Below are 13,822 nucleotides of genomic sequence, written 5' to 3'. Positions count from 1 at the left end.
GCCTCTACCTGATTCCACTTTTCTTCCAGTGTGCGGAGTGCTTGTCTTTTTAGAAGGGGTGACCTGGCAGACCTTACAGAGAAGGTGAATTTTGTGTATGTATATATGTGTGTGGTAAAATACACATAACATGGTAATATTTACTGTGTTAACTATTTTTAAGTGTACAGTTTGTGGTATTAAGTACATTCATATTGTGGAGCACCTGGCTGGCTCACTCGGTGGAACAGGAGACTCTTGATCTGCTGATTGTGGGTTCAAGCCCCACACTGGGTGTAGAGATTAGCTACAAATTAAATCTTAAAAAAAAAAAAGTACATTCATACTGTGCAGCTATGATAGGAAACCTTAGGAATCAGTAGGCAGAGAGGGAAAGATTAGGACCTGAGGAGAAAAGAGAAAAGAACATACTTTGGAACAATGCTGGGAGTGTCTGACCACAGCAAACCCTCTCAGGCATAAGGTTCCTCTTAAGAATGTAACAGATATTACCTCCCCCTCAGGTTTCCCTCAGGAATTTGACAAAAGACCTGACTTAAAAGAAGTAGTAGATGGTATGGCCTAAGACCACACCTCATACAATGGAAATGAGCTGATCAAAAAGGAATGACTAGGCCTTTAGAGTTACCTAGCCAATAAAGGTAGAATCTGAGAAGGAACAAGAGGGAAGGGAAGGGGGTGCTGACCAGAACCTTATAAAACAAAGGCCCTTGCCTATCATCTCTGGCATTCACTTTCGAATGTCCTCTCTCTGTAAAGAGAGCTTTCATACTATTCTTCTTTTTTGGTCTTATACTCTAATAAACTTTTGCCTGCTGCTCATTTTGTGTCCACCTCTTCATTCTTCGAAGGGGTGAGACCACGAACCCAGGGTATTGAAAGTAAAGAGTCCTGCAACACAGCCATCACTACCATCTATCTGCGGAACTCTTAACCTATTCCCCAGCTGAAACTCTGTCCCCAGTAAATAACTCCCCACTCTCCCCTGCCTCCAACCCCTGGAACCACTAGTCTACTTTTGACCACTCTAGTAGGAGCTTCATATAAGTGAAATCATATACTATTTGTCTTTCTGTCCATCATTCCACCTTAAAAGGATCTAAGGTCACCAATGATCTTCAGTTGTCCCATGGACAATTTTCAGATCTCATCTTACTGCCTCTCAGAAATATTTTATTGCAGTTGACCTGACCCCTGTCTTCTTTCTGAAATACTCTTGCCCTGGCTTTTATAACATCATACTCACCTGGTTTTCCTTTGGTCTCATTATCTCTCCTATGCTCATTTTTAAATGTTGGTGCTCCTCAGGGCTTTGGTTACCATCTCCTTCCAGATGATCCCCACATTTATGTCTCCCTTCCTAATCTTTCTTCAACTGCTTATTTGCTGGCTTGATTTGGATTCAACATGCCCAACACTGTCCTCCTTCTTATGCTCCCATTTCAGCAGCTGTCCCATTGCTTTCCAGTGGTCCTATTCAGAAACTACATCATTTCCCCTCACCTCTAGTCAATCACCATATCCCTGCCCATTCTATTTCCATAACATTTCTCCAACCATCACCTCCCTCTTCATACCCCTGTACCACCCAAGTGCAAGGTCTCACTGTTGCCACACCACCTGGACACTACTAATTGCCTCCCTGGCTTTAGGTTTACTACTGTCCTAACCAGTCTCCACCCGGTAGCCAGAGTTAGCATTGAAAAATGTAGATCTGATTATGTTACTGTCCTGCTTAAAAACTTTCACTAAGTTCTGCTTGCACTTGGGGTAAAGACAAAAAAATTTCCCCTAGCTGATTAACCCCTGACAACCTTTCCAACTTTTGTTGTCACCACTACCCCCTCCTCCATACTGTAGTTTCTTGAAAGTGTCATGCTTCTTCCCACTCAGAGCTTTGTCTTTGTTGTTCCTTCCTGCCTAGAATACATTTTCTTTCCCACCTGCCTTGTACCTGGCTAACAACTTATCAATCAGTAGATATCAGCTTAAATTTAACTTGTTTGAGGATGTCTTCCAAGACCCCCCAAGACTTATGTCCAGTGCCTCAATATTTATAAATGAACAAACTAAGGCCTCAAGGGGCTGATGGGTGATTATCAGACTACAGGGTTGTTTTTTTTTTTAAGTTTATTTATTTGTTTTGAGAGAGTGCGTGAGAGGGGAAGAGAGAGAGCAAAGAGAGAGAGAATCCCAAGCAGGCTCTGCACTGTCAGCACAGCGCTGGATGTAGGGCTCAAACTCACAAATCATGAGCTTGGGACCTGAGCAGGAATCAAGAGACAGTCCTTAACTGACTGAGCCACCCAGGCTCTCCCATACTGCAGTTTTTAACATAACCTCTAGGTGTCACCCTTGACCTCTGCTTAACCAGGACTTCTCTGAGAACCAGGAATGAGGGGCTGAGTAGGTACAGGGCCTGGCTGGTCCATCCAGCTGGGAAAGGTTATTGGAAGCCCAGCTTCTTCTCTCAGGTCTGACACCTTCTCCATCTGCTCTGGGTCAGCTGCCTTGATAGGGTGACCAACCATTCCTGTTTTCCCAAGACTGAACTTCCAGTGCTCCCAGGTAGTGGAAATTTCAGTGTTAAAACTGGGACAATCCCAGCCAAACCAGGGAAGAGGGGCCAAAATGTTCATATCTGCATGAGACTAAGGTCTAGGTCTTGCAGGAGAGCTTAGCTATAACCCAGCCAAGCTCATCACAGTAACACCACTGGTGTGCTGACCTTGCAGCCTGGTGGTTGTAAGAATTTAGGGACCGAATGTATATATACTTTAAATGAGCATAAAGGACACACCTATGTCTGACAATGCTACCATTGGTTGAATGCCACTGGGCATAACCCATATATATTGTTTCTAATCCTCATAGAAATATTAAGAGTACAGAAGATAATTCCTCTTTTGGAGATGAGAAAATGAGACTCAGAGAGGTTAAGTGACCAGCCTAAGTCACACAGCTATTTAGAAAAATAGTGAAATTTAAACCTATGTCTATCTGACTACAGAGCTCCTGCTATTTTTAATGAATCTATAGCCTCACCATTTCCCTCCTGCTCTGGTCTTCATTTAGGAGTCCAGGGGGGTGTAAGTAGGAGGTAAGAGGCAGGTGTGGGTAGAAGAGATTGAGGAAGAGGCCTGTGGTCAGGTGTATGTGGGGGTTCACGTAGCATAGACAGTTTGCCTGTCCACACATAAGTGGGCTCTGCCATCTTGAACTAGGTATGGACATAGCCTGGGGATCTCCAGGGAGGCCCCTTCACAGGCTGTTGTCTTAACACCAAACTGTGCCCTCATTGAGGAGCCAGGGTCATGTTTTCCAGAGTCCAGGACGAACCCAGCCAGTTCTTATTTGATTGCAAATGGACATCGAGACATGGGAGATGCACGGGGAGGAGCCATCAGAGGCTAGCCATAAACTAGAGGGACAGGTGAGGGGTAGGAGGATGGGTGGAATCTGTGAGAAGTGTTATGCTAAGCACTGTGCCTTGCCCAAAGTGTGGGCTCAGTGAATGGTTGCAATTAATGATACAGCCAGTTGCTTCTCTTTCCTAGAGATATTGTAAGGCTGAGCTTTATTTTTGCCTAGGGATTTATTTAGGAATTGAGCTGCTTTTTTATTGTTTTTAGAGGTGGGGGTGGGTGGGGGGGAAGAAAGGCAAAGGAAGAGAGAAAGAGAATCCCAAGCAGGCTCCATGCACAGTACAGAGCCTGATGCGGTGCTTGATCCCACAACCCTGTGATGATGACCTGAGCCGAAATCAAGAGTTGGACACTCAACCGACTAAGCCAGCAAGGTGCCCCTGAGCTGCTTTTGAATACTAAACAAGAGTTTGTTGTGTAGAATTATGTGCAGAGGACTGACTTTGTTTGAGTAGCAGTATGGGCAGAGGCCTAACTGGGCTGGGCAGTGGTCAGGGCCCTGATGAGCATTGGTCTGGCAGCCAAATGTCTACTGTACAGGAGGTTTAATAAGACTTTGGATTCCGTTACATTAAAAAACAAAGAATTTAAACTTCTCTGGCAAGAAGGTGATTTGGGATATGTAGTTTCACTTTATTTCCTTGGTGATGTCCAAAGACTGTTAGGGTACAAGATCTGTCCCCAGATCTGCCCAGCCCCTGGACCTGGTATGGCTTGGTGCCTTGTGGCCAGGTTCTGCCCATGGCTCCACTCTGCCAGTCAAGTCATCAGACAGCTGGAACTTTAGGAAGTCCTCCCCAGAGCTGGGCTCTCTGCTTTTCCCTAGCTGGCCTGCCACCTTCTACCAGAGAACCGGGCCACATATACTGGGCATAAAGGCAGGCTGGGGAAGAGAGAAACTATCAATTATGCAATTAGTCCTTGTATGCAGGACTCTTTTGTCCGACATTCTAAAAATACCTCACATATTCCAATTTGACTAAAGGGAGAAGGATTTTGTGAAACAGTCACCAACAATGTATCATCCCACTGATGTGGGGCCTCTTGCCAGTCACTCATGGAAGACAGTAACTTGGTGCAGTGGAAAGCACGTGACTTTAGAGTCAAACAGAATTGGGTTCTGCTATGTTCTTGCTGGGAGACTTTGGGAAAGTTACACAACCTCTCTGAGTCCTGATTTCCTCAACTGATAAATAGGGATAATAATAATGTCTATGTCACAAGTTTGTTTTGAGGTCTAAATTTGTTATGCAATGTATATAAAGCCTTAAAAAGTATGATATTCATTGAGTATGTATTATGTGGCATGCCATGTTTAAGTGCTTTATAAGCATAGTATGGACTCATTTAGCCCCATGAGTTGTAACTTTCATTGTCTGTGCTTTATATATGCAAAACTGGGATTTGAGAAGCTTGAGTAACCTGCTCAAAGTCCCAGAGCTGATAAATTGCAGACCTAGGATTTGGACCCAGGCAGTCAGGTTCCAGCTCACGTGTACTTAACTACCAAGCCATGATGCCATATGGAGTAGGGCTGAATAAAGAACAGCTATTATGATCATAGTAATTTAGTATTAAGTGCTTTTTATATCTATGGTGCTAAGTGTTAATTATTAGCATATTTGGATGAAACATCTATCCTTTTTGTTCCTATTTTTTCCACAGCCATGGCAACAAAGAGCCTTGCGCTCACTACAGCAGAGCATTCTGCCTTTGTCCGATCCAGTCCGGTGCGTCAGTCTCTGCAAACAACAAAAGATGTGGCCACTGACCGCCTGCCCCTGCCCCCATCAGAGGACCAAGGGAAGCTGAGGCCTCTCTGACTGGAAGCAAGCTAGGAGAGCAGCAGACAGGTACAGAGTGGCAGACTGGGAGCAGGGCTTTACAAAAGGGAAGTCATGCTTAATAAGCCTGATTAATTTCTTTGAGTGGCAACAATGCAAGCGGACAGGGGTGAAAGGAGGGACAGTAATTCATCCTGATTTCAAGGCACAGGAACGCTGCTAAAACCAACACAGAGGTTTTGTGGAGATGCTGCTGGGGCCTGGAGGGGCTCAGCCTTGGGAGCAGCTGGAAGGAAACTCAATGAGTGGCTCATGGTGACCTAGTGAAGAGGAAACCCAGAGCAGGGACAGAGCATAGCTTGCCCAAGCCATCTAACCAAGACACCAATCTGATAGGACACTTGCCTGTTAATTCCCTTCCAATGGCTTCCCACTGCCTAAATATTGTATAATGTGAATGATAATGAAATAATAAAAGATGCATTTATTTGATACTTAGTATATAAAGGGTACTTTACAGAGGGGAAACTGAGGCAGAGAGCTAAAGAAACCTGCCTGGACACACATTTAATACACACTGAGACTCCAACCCAGTCTGCTCTCAGGCCCTGTGCTGACTTCCAACTATAGTTCCAGTCAATTTATAACTGTGTTCATTGGTGCATCTCTTCCATCAGACAGGAAGCCCCTCTGTAGCAGGACCCATAACTGACTCAATCTGCAATGTTAGCCCTCAGTAGATGTTGGTGATGCTGAAACTCCTATGTCCTTCGTGCTTCTCCCTCCAAACGTTCTCCCTAGGTGAGTTCATCCATGCTTTTGGCTTCAATTCTCACCTCCTGGAGGAAGACTTCTAGGGAAGGCATTATGGTTGACTCCCTAACTTCAGTTCCACCCCAGATGATTACTGTAAGTCCATCATATTAATTCCATCCTTCTTGCTGGTAATAATCAGCTTAGAAATGGGGCTATGCGCTGGTCCTATCCAGTGAGGCCAAGGGGACATTTGTTGGGGGGGCTTCTGGGAAAGGTTTCCTCACTCCTAGGAGAGAACCACTGAAAGCAACAGTGACTCTTCTTCCTGGGAATATTGTCAAGTCTGGATGTGGCCTGGAACTAATGCAGTCATATTAACAGCTGAGGATGAAGCCAATGGCAGGGATGCCAGAGCGCAGAGCTGGAAGGAGTCTTTGTCCTTGACAGCACTCAGTCTGCCAACCCCAGAGGCCACCCTAATGCTGAACTTCCTCAAACAAGGGAAATTTTAACTATTGTCACTGCTGATACCATTTAGAGTGAGCTTTCTGATATTTGTAGCAGAAAGCATTCTTAGGGATACAACCAGGGAAGCATTATGGCTTTTGTGGTCCCCTTCCTACAGAACAATTTCTTTTTAAATTATTTTTTATGGGGTGCCTGGGTGGCTCAGTCGGTTGAGCATCCGACTTCGGCTCAGGTCATGATCTCACAGTCTGTGAGTTCGAGCCCCGCATTGGGCTCTGTGCTGATGGCTCAGAGCCTGGAGCCTGCTTCCAATTCTGTATCTCCCTCTCTCTGCCCCTTCCCTGCTCATGCTCTGTCTCTCTCTGTCTCAAAAATAAATAAAAACATTAAGAAAAAAAAATTAAAAATAAATAAATAAATTATTTTTTATGATTGCATTGGCATAAAGATGCGTATATTAATATTGTACATTAAAACCTCTCTTTTAAAGTTTATTTATTTTGAGGGGGGGAGGGACAGAGAGAGGGAGAAAGAGAATCCCAAGCAGGTTCCACATAGTGCAGAGCCCGATGTGGGGCTCAAAGCCAGGAACTGAGAGATCATGATGAGCCCAAGTCAGACGTTTAACTGACTGAGCCACCCAGGTGCCTCTAAAACGTCTTTGATTTAAAAGTTTGTTTTTACTTCCGATTTAAAGAAGAGTAAAGCATTTTTTTGTGTGTGGGTTTCTAGAAATATTGGGGAACTAATGTGCCTAGTTGGCCCTGGATACAACTCCCCAATATCCATCTCTAGTCCATACTTCCCTTCTGACCTTCAAACCTTCGCATCTACATACTTATTTGATAGTTCCATGTGGGTGTCTTACCTTAAGTTTAACATGCCTATGTTAAATTATGTGTCTGAACACATAATTTTGCACACACCTTCTCTTTGTCCAGTGTCCCCTGTCTGAAGAAACTATGCAACACCCAGCTAGTGGCACCAGTCAGAAACCTGGGACCTCAATTTCTCTCACCCCATGCCCAATCCATCACCAAATGCTGTCAATTTTCCTTCTTAAATGGCTCTTAAAAGCATTTACTTGCTTCCACTTCCACTCCTATCTCCACTGCTATTGTCCTAATCCGTGTTCCCAGCATCTCTTGCCTAGATTACTGCCATGGACCCTAATGGTCTCCCTGTATCTCATTCTCCCTCTCATTTTTTATCTGCACTGCTCTCAGAAAGATTTTTTGGGGCTCTTGGGTGGCTCAGCCAATTAAGCGTCTGACGTCCGTTCAGGTCATGATCTCAGAGTTCATGGGTTCGAGCCTCATGTCGGGCTCTGTTCTAACAGCTCAGAGCCTGGAGCCTGCTTCTGATTCTGTGTCTCCCTCTTTCTCTGCCCCTCCCCCATCACGCTCTGTCTCTCTCTTTCTCAAACAAATAAACATTAAAAAAAAAAAGATCTTTTCTTTTTTAAAAAATTTTATTTATTTATTTTTAAAATTTTTTTGAAAGAGCATGAATGAGGGAAGGGCAGAGAGAGAGGGAGACACAGAATCCGAAGCAGGCTCCAGGCTCTAAACTGTCCGTACACAGCCCGAACTGCAAGATCATGACCTGAGCCTAAGTTGGCATTTAACTGACTGAGCCACCCAGACGCCCCAGAAAGTTTTTCTCAAACTGCAATCCCAATCCCATTATCCCCTGGTTAAAACCTAATGATGGCTTCTGTTGCTCTTGTGACAGAGACTTAAACCTTTAGTGAGACCTCGGAGGCCCTGTTTAGCCTGGCTCCTGCCTCATTTTGTTCTCTCGTACTCTGCGAGTGTTCTTCCCTTAGCCCCTCAAACACAAAGGCTCTCTCCTGCCATAGGATCTTTGCACATGCTGTTTTTCCATTTTCTACTCCTCCTTCAGTTTAAGTATACTTTCCTAAGGAGGTCTTCACAGACCCTTCAGTCTCCTATGGGCATTAGGCAAGTTTCTTAACTGCCTGATGCCTCTGTTTTCTCATCTGTAAGATGAAGATGATAATAATGCCAAACTCATAGGTTTGTTGTGAGGATTAAATAAAATGATGAATGGGAACCACTGTGGGGTCAGACTGGTGCATTGTTCTGCGTGTACAATTGTCCTGCTCTCTGCCTGGCTTTCTAGATGTGAAAAGTAGTGGAGACCCCCTCCCCAATTCTAGGTGGGAAGCTTGGGGTAAAACAAGCCCTAAAATGTGAGGGTTTCAAGGAAGAGCATCTACACAACAGCACTCAAAAATTTCTAAGTGATTTGGAGCTCCTGGTGGTGCAGCTGGCTGAGCATCTGACTTCTGCTTAAGCCATGATCTCACAGTTCATGGGTTTGAGCCCAACTTGGACTCTCTGCTCTCAGCACAGAGCCTGCTTCAGATCCTCTGTCCCCACCTCTTTCTGCCCCTACCCATCTCCTGCTCACTCTCTCAAAAATAAATAAAAACAGGGGCGCCTGGGTGGCTCAGTCGGTTAAGCATCTGACTTCAGCTCAGGTCGTGATCTCGTGGTCCATGGGTTCGAGCCCCGCGTCGGGCTCTGCTTACAGCTCAGAGCCTGGAGCCTGTTTCAGATTCTGTGTCTCTCTCTCTCTGACCCTCCCCCGTTCATGCTCTGTCTCTCTCTGTCTCAAAAATAAATAAAGGTTAAAAAAAATAAATAAAATAAATAAATAAAAACATTAAAAAATTTTTTTAAGATGAATGAATTATATAAACAAAATTTCTAAATAATTTGAATGAAACCGAGGAGCTAATTGTGCCAGGGAGTCATTGACAATGCCTGGGTTGGGCTGGAGGTACTCAGAGGAGGGAGAGATCAAAACAACCCACAAAGGTCAGGGAGAGAGGGGAGGTCAGCAGGAGCACACCACATTTCTGTCAAATTTCCAAATGGCCTGTAGCCTTTAGAACCAAAGATACTGGTTGCAATGGGGTCTGTGTATCAGGCAAACCTGGGCTTCCATCCTTACCCTGTCACTTATGGGCTGGAGGATCAGGAAAGACACTTCACTTCCCTGTGCCTCAGTTTCCTTATCTATGAAATGGAGCTAATGAACTTACTTTGCAGGGTTTGTAGGAGGGTTAAGTAGAACTTTATTAGTTTGCTCAGGCTGCCATGAAAAGTACTATACAGGCTACCTTAATTTATTGTATGTTGCTTTATTGTACTTTGCACATACTGTTCTTTACAGATTGAAGGTTTGTGTTAACCTTGTGTTGGGCAAATCTATTGGCTCCATTTTTCCAACAGCATTTGCTCACTTTGTGTCTCTGTGTCACATTTTGGTAATTCTCATAATATTTCAAACTTTAATTTAATTATTATTGTATTTGTTATAGTGATATATGATCAGTGATTAGACTTACTGAAAGCTCAGATGATGGTTAGCATTTTTTAATAAGATATATCTATCTATCTATCTATCTATCTATAGATATATATATATATAATTTTTTAGACATAATGCTATTGTTCACTTAGTAGACTATATTATAGTATAAACATACTTTTATATGCAGTGGGAAACCAAAAAATTCATTTGACTCTCTATATTGGAATATTCACTTTATTGCAGTAGTCTGGAATTACACCCACAATATATTTAAAATAGGCCTGTACCACAGACTAGGTAGCTTAAACAACAGAAATTTACTTTCTCACAATTCTGGAGGCTAGAAGTCTGAGATCAAGATTTCTAAGAGGTTGCTTTCTTTTAAATCCTCTCTCCTTGTTGATGGCCATCTTCTTCCAGTGTCTTCACATAGTCTTTCCTCTGTATGTGTCTGTGTCCTAACCTCTTCTTATTAGAACAACAGGAATATTGGATTAGGGCCAAGTCATAGGACTTCATTTTACCTTACTTACTTCTTCGAAGGCCCTATTTCCAAACATGGTCATATTCTGAGGTAATGGGGGATTAGGATTTCAACGTATGAATTTTTGGGTCACATAATTCAGCCTATAACAGGGATATAGACATATGTCAGTAACCAGCAAACAGCAAGGACTCAGTTATGCTAATTACTTTTTTGTCTCTAATGGGAAGAGCAGACAATGGCAGTGTATTCAGAGAGTCCCAGAACTCCATAGATAAATAAAGCTTTCAGCCTTAAGGCACCTCTTGAGTTTCTTAAGCACTGGGGCTTTCCTCTGCTCCTTAGGGGTGGGAATTGTGATAAATCACATCATGTCTGAAAGCAACTGAAACTCTAGGAGTTAACTTTATTTTTAGTATATTGATTTAGCTAAAAAAGTCCGAAACATTATCTGCCAATCCCAAAGTAATTCAACCCTGACAATATCTGCCTGCAGACTTTACTAAAATGGACCTATAATTGATCTCAGTAGGTAGCCCAAACTTAACCCACTGAATAATCAGTGTTTACCAAGTGTGAGTTTTTGTGTCAGATGCTGTGGAAGACCCCCCCCCCAAAAAAAAAAAAAAATCCAGGACACAGTCCTTACCTCTGGACCTAGAGGTTTTCATTGCGGTGTTAGTTCCCATCAGGAAAAGATAATAGAAAGCAGCCTCTGATGTAAGCAAAGTGAAGGATCAGACAGTTTGAGATGCCTGTGAGACATCCAAGTGGAGCTGCCCAGGGGTCAGCTGGATGGACACCTGTGGAGCTTCAGAGACTGGTCTGATTTAGCGATATAGGTTTGGGAGGCACTGTAATAGAAATGAAGCTGTGGGGGAGAGTGGCATCTTGGAGGGATAGTATGGCATGTGTGGAGACAAGAGGGCCAAAACCAAGTCCAAGTTTTTTGGGAGAGAGAATCTGACTGGCCCAACTTGAGTCCAATCAGCTGAGGTTAAGGGGTCAGAGTCAAGACAGATAAACATGGCTGCCAAGCCCCAGGGTCCCAACCTTGTAGGTAGATGGGGGAGAGGGCATTCTTTGAGAAGGCAACACACATTGTCACTGCTGTTAACCCCTCTGAGAGACTGCAGCAGGCAAGATGTGCTACCAGGTGGCTCTGGCCAAAGTAAAGCTGTGAATGCTGAAACCTCCCTCAACAATGGAGGCTGGGATGTTCAGAGAGTGTGGACAGGACTGGAAAGAGTTTTTATTCCCTTATCCCTTCTGTTGGAAGAATAATAGCCCCTCAAAGAAACCTGTGTCCTAATCTCCAGAACCTGTGACTATGTTATATTATATAGCAAAGGGGAATTAAGGTTGTTAATCAGCTGACTGATTATTGAGGTGGGCCCAATACAATCAGAAGGGTCTTTAAAGAGTGGAAGACAAGGCAGAAAAGGAATCAGAGTCAGAGAAGAGGATGTAACACCAGAAGCCATGGCTAGGGTAATTCAATGCAAGAAGGATTCAATCTACCATTGATGGCTTTGAAGGCAGAACGGAGCCATGAGTCAAGGAGTGAGGACTGCCTCTGGCCGCCAAAAAAGCAAGGAAATGGATTGTCTCCTAGAGCCTCCAGAAGGACACAGCTCTGCCAATAACCTTGATTTTAGTTCAATGAGACCCATTTTGAGCTTCTGACCTCTAGAACTATAAGATAACAAATTTGTATTTTTTGAAGCTGTTAATTTTGTGGTAATTTTTATAAAAGCAATAGGAAACTAATACACCCTCCTGGCTATCTAATTCCCACAGGGGCAACAGTAAGAGTCACTTTTCGATCTATGTTTCTTTTTATCCCTTTAGATTATTCTCTATTTTCTCTAAGATCTGCTACACTTTTCCCAATTTTCACCCAGGCAGAGGCCCCTTTGAGGACACTGCTGAATCCTGAAGCCCAAGAACATGCCTCCCCAACACCATTTATTTTTTCAAGGACTGTCCCAAATGCCACCTTTTGCTTGAATCCTCATCATTTTTCCCAATGGATAATCTTTCTTCCTCTCAATTCCTGTGGCAAACCCCTCACTGAGACACTTGTCATCTTGTCTTCTACATTCAAGGCTTTGTCTCCACTCTTCTAGGAGCTTGTATCTGTTTATCCCTAGCTGTTTTAAATCACCAGCCTTTGTAATTAGGGGAAGGCATGTACTTGGTTCCCAATTTGGGGAAGAGCTCAGCAAGAGATAAAGAACAGAGATGTGTTGTTCCCCTAGGACTCTAATCTCAGCTCCTTGCTCCTGCCAGTAGATGATGTCAACCACCAGGAAAAGACAACAATACATCCTGTGTTGAAGGCCAGCCAATAGCTGTTTTACTCACCATACTGGCTATCTCCTGTACTTTCTTCATACCTTCTAGGCCCTCCTTTGACGCCACCATTGCAGGGAACCAGCTTCACACAAATGTCATGTGACAGCACCTCATCTCGGCTTCTCCATATATCTTACTTGCTGTCTCAGAGGTTCTGTAAGAACCACCTGGCATTCAAATTATGGAAAGAGCCTAAATGTCCATCAACTGATGAATGGATAAAGAAATTGTGGTTTATATACACAATGGAATACTACGTGGCAATGAGAAAGAATGAAATATGGCCTTTTGTAGCAACGTGCATGGAACTGGAGAGTGTGATGCTAAGTGAAATAAGCCATACAGAGAAAGACAGATACCATATGGTTTCACTCTTATGTGGATCCTGAGAAACGTAACAGAAACCCATGGGGGAGGGGAAGGAAAAAAAAAAAAAAGAGGTTAGTGTGGGAGAGAGCCAAAGCATAAGAGACTGTTAAAAACTGAGAACAAACTGAGGGTTGATGGGGGGTGGGAGGGAGAGGAGGGTGGGTGATGGGTATTGAGGAGGGCACCTTTTGGGATGAGCACTGGGTGTTGTATGGAAACCAATTTGACAATAAATTTCATTATTAAAAAAAAAAAAAAAAAAAAAAAAAGAACCACCTGGCATTCATATTGGTGCTCTGGGAAGTGTGAGGGTTTACCACATCATGAGACAACCCTTGACCAAAAGGAGAGGGGAGTTGAAGGATAAATGCTCCCTCCTCTGGCATATGGGCAGACAATTTTGAAGTGGTTTTTCACAGCTCTTCAGAAGGTTCCAACAAGATCAAGCCCCAGTTTCCATAGCTGTGATCAACTCAGGTATGCCCTCTTGAATTAGCTTTCCTTCTTTTGTGTTTCCCTCTCACTAGTCCTCTACTTTGGTCCCTTGGATTACCTCCTAAAGTAAACTATCTGCATGTGAACATGAGGTTGTACTTTCTGGGGAATCCAGCCTATGATGCCTACCTTGTGGTTGGAGTTGCACTTGTATCACATGACTGGACTGACCAATGTTAAGCAGCCTGAGGCCATTTTGAGTGTCAGCCTTGTAGGTCTGACCCCAAAACAGAATCTGTAGGAATCACTTATCTTCATGTACCATCTCACCTAGATGCAGCAGCCTCTGAGTTCCCTTTTTTGGACACATTTTGTGGACTAAATGCTAAGCCATCAAT

The 13,822-nt window shown here is 43.6% G+C and overlaps 1 long non-coding RNA gene across 2 annotated transcripts in view; it reads left to right on the top strand.

The window, feature by feature from the left end:
* The window catches only part of LOC122227968, a 40,588-nt gene continuing 26,766 nt past the window's right edge, over nucleotides 1–13,822 (top strand). Inside the window, exons 1-3 of one of the 2 annotated variants that reach the window (XR_006206304.1) lie at nucleotides 1–84; nucleotides 5,091–5,278; nucleotides 6,011–6,111. This is a non-coding gene — a long non-coding RNA (uncharacterized LOC122227968). Of the gene's footprint in view, nucleotides 85–5,090; nucleotides 5,279–6,010; nucleotides 6,112–13,822 lie in introns of those variants that run through there. The other variant, XR_006206303.1, reaches the window with a different exon arrangement.

This window comes from Panthera leo, chromosome C1 (assembly GCF_018350215.1).
Source record: "Panthera leo isolate Ple1 chromosome C1, P.leo_Ple1_pat1.1, whole genome shotgun sequence".
NCBI lineage: Eukaryota > Metazoa > Chordata > Mammalia > Carnivora > Felidae > Panthera > Panthera leo.
Note: the sequence above shows the minus strand (reverse complement) of the source record. Positions and strands in the feature narration are given on the sequence as shown.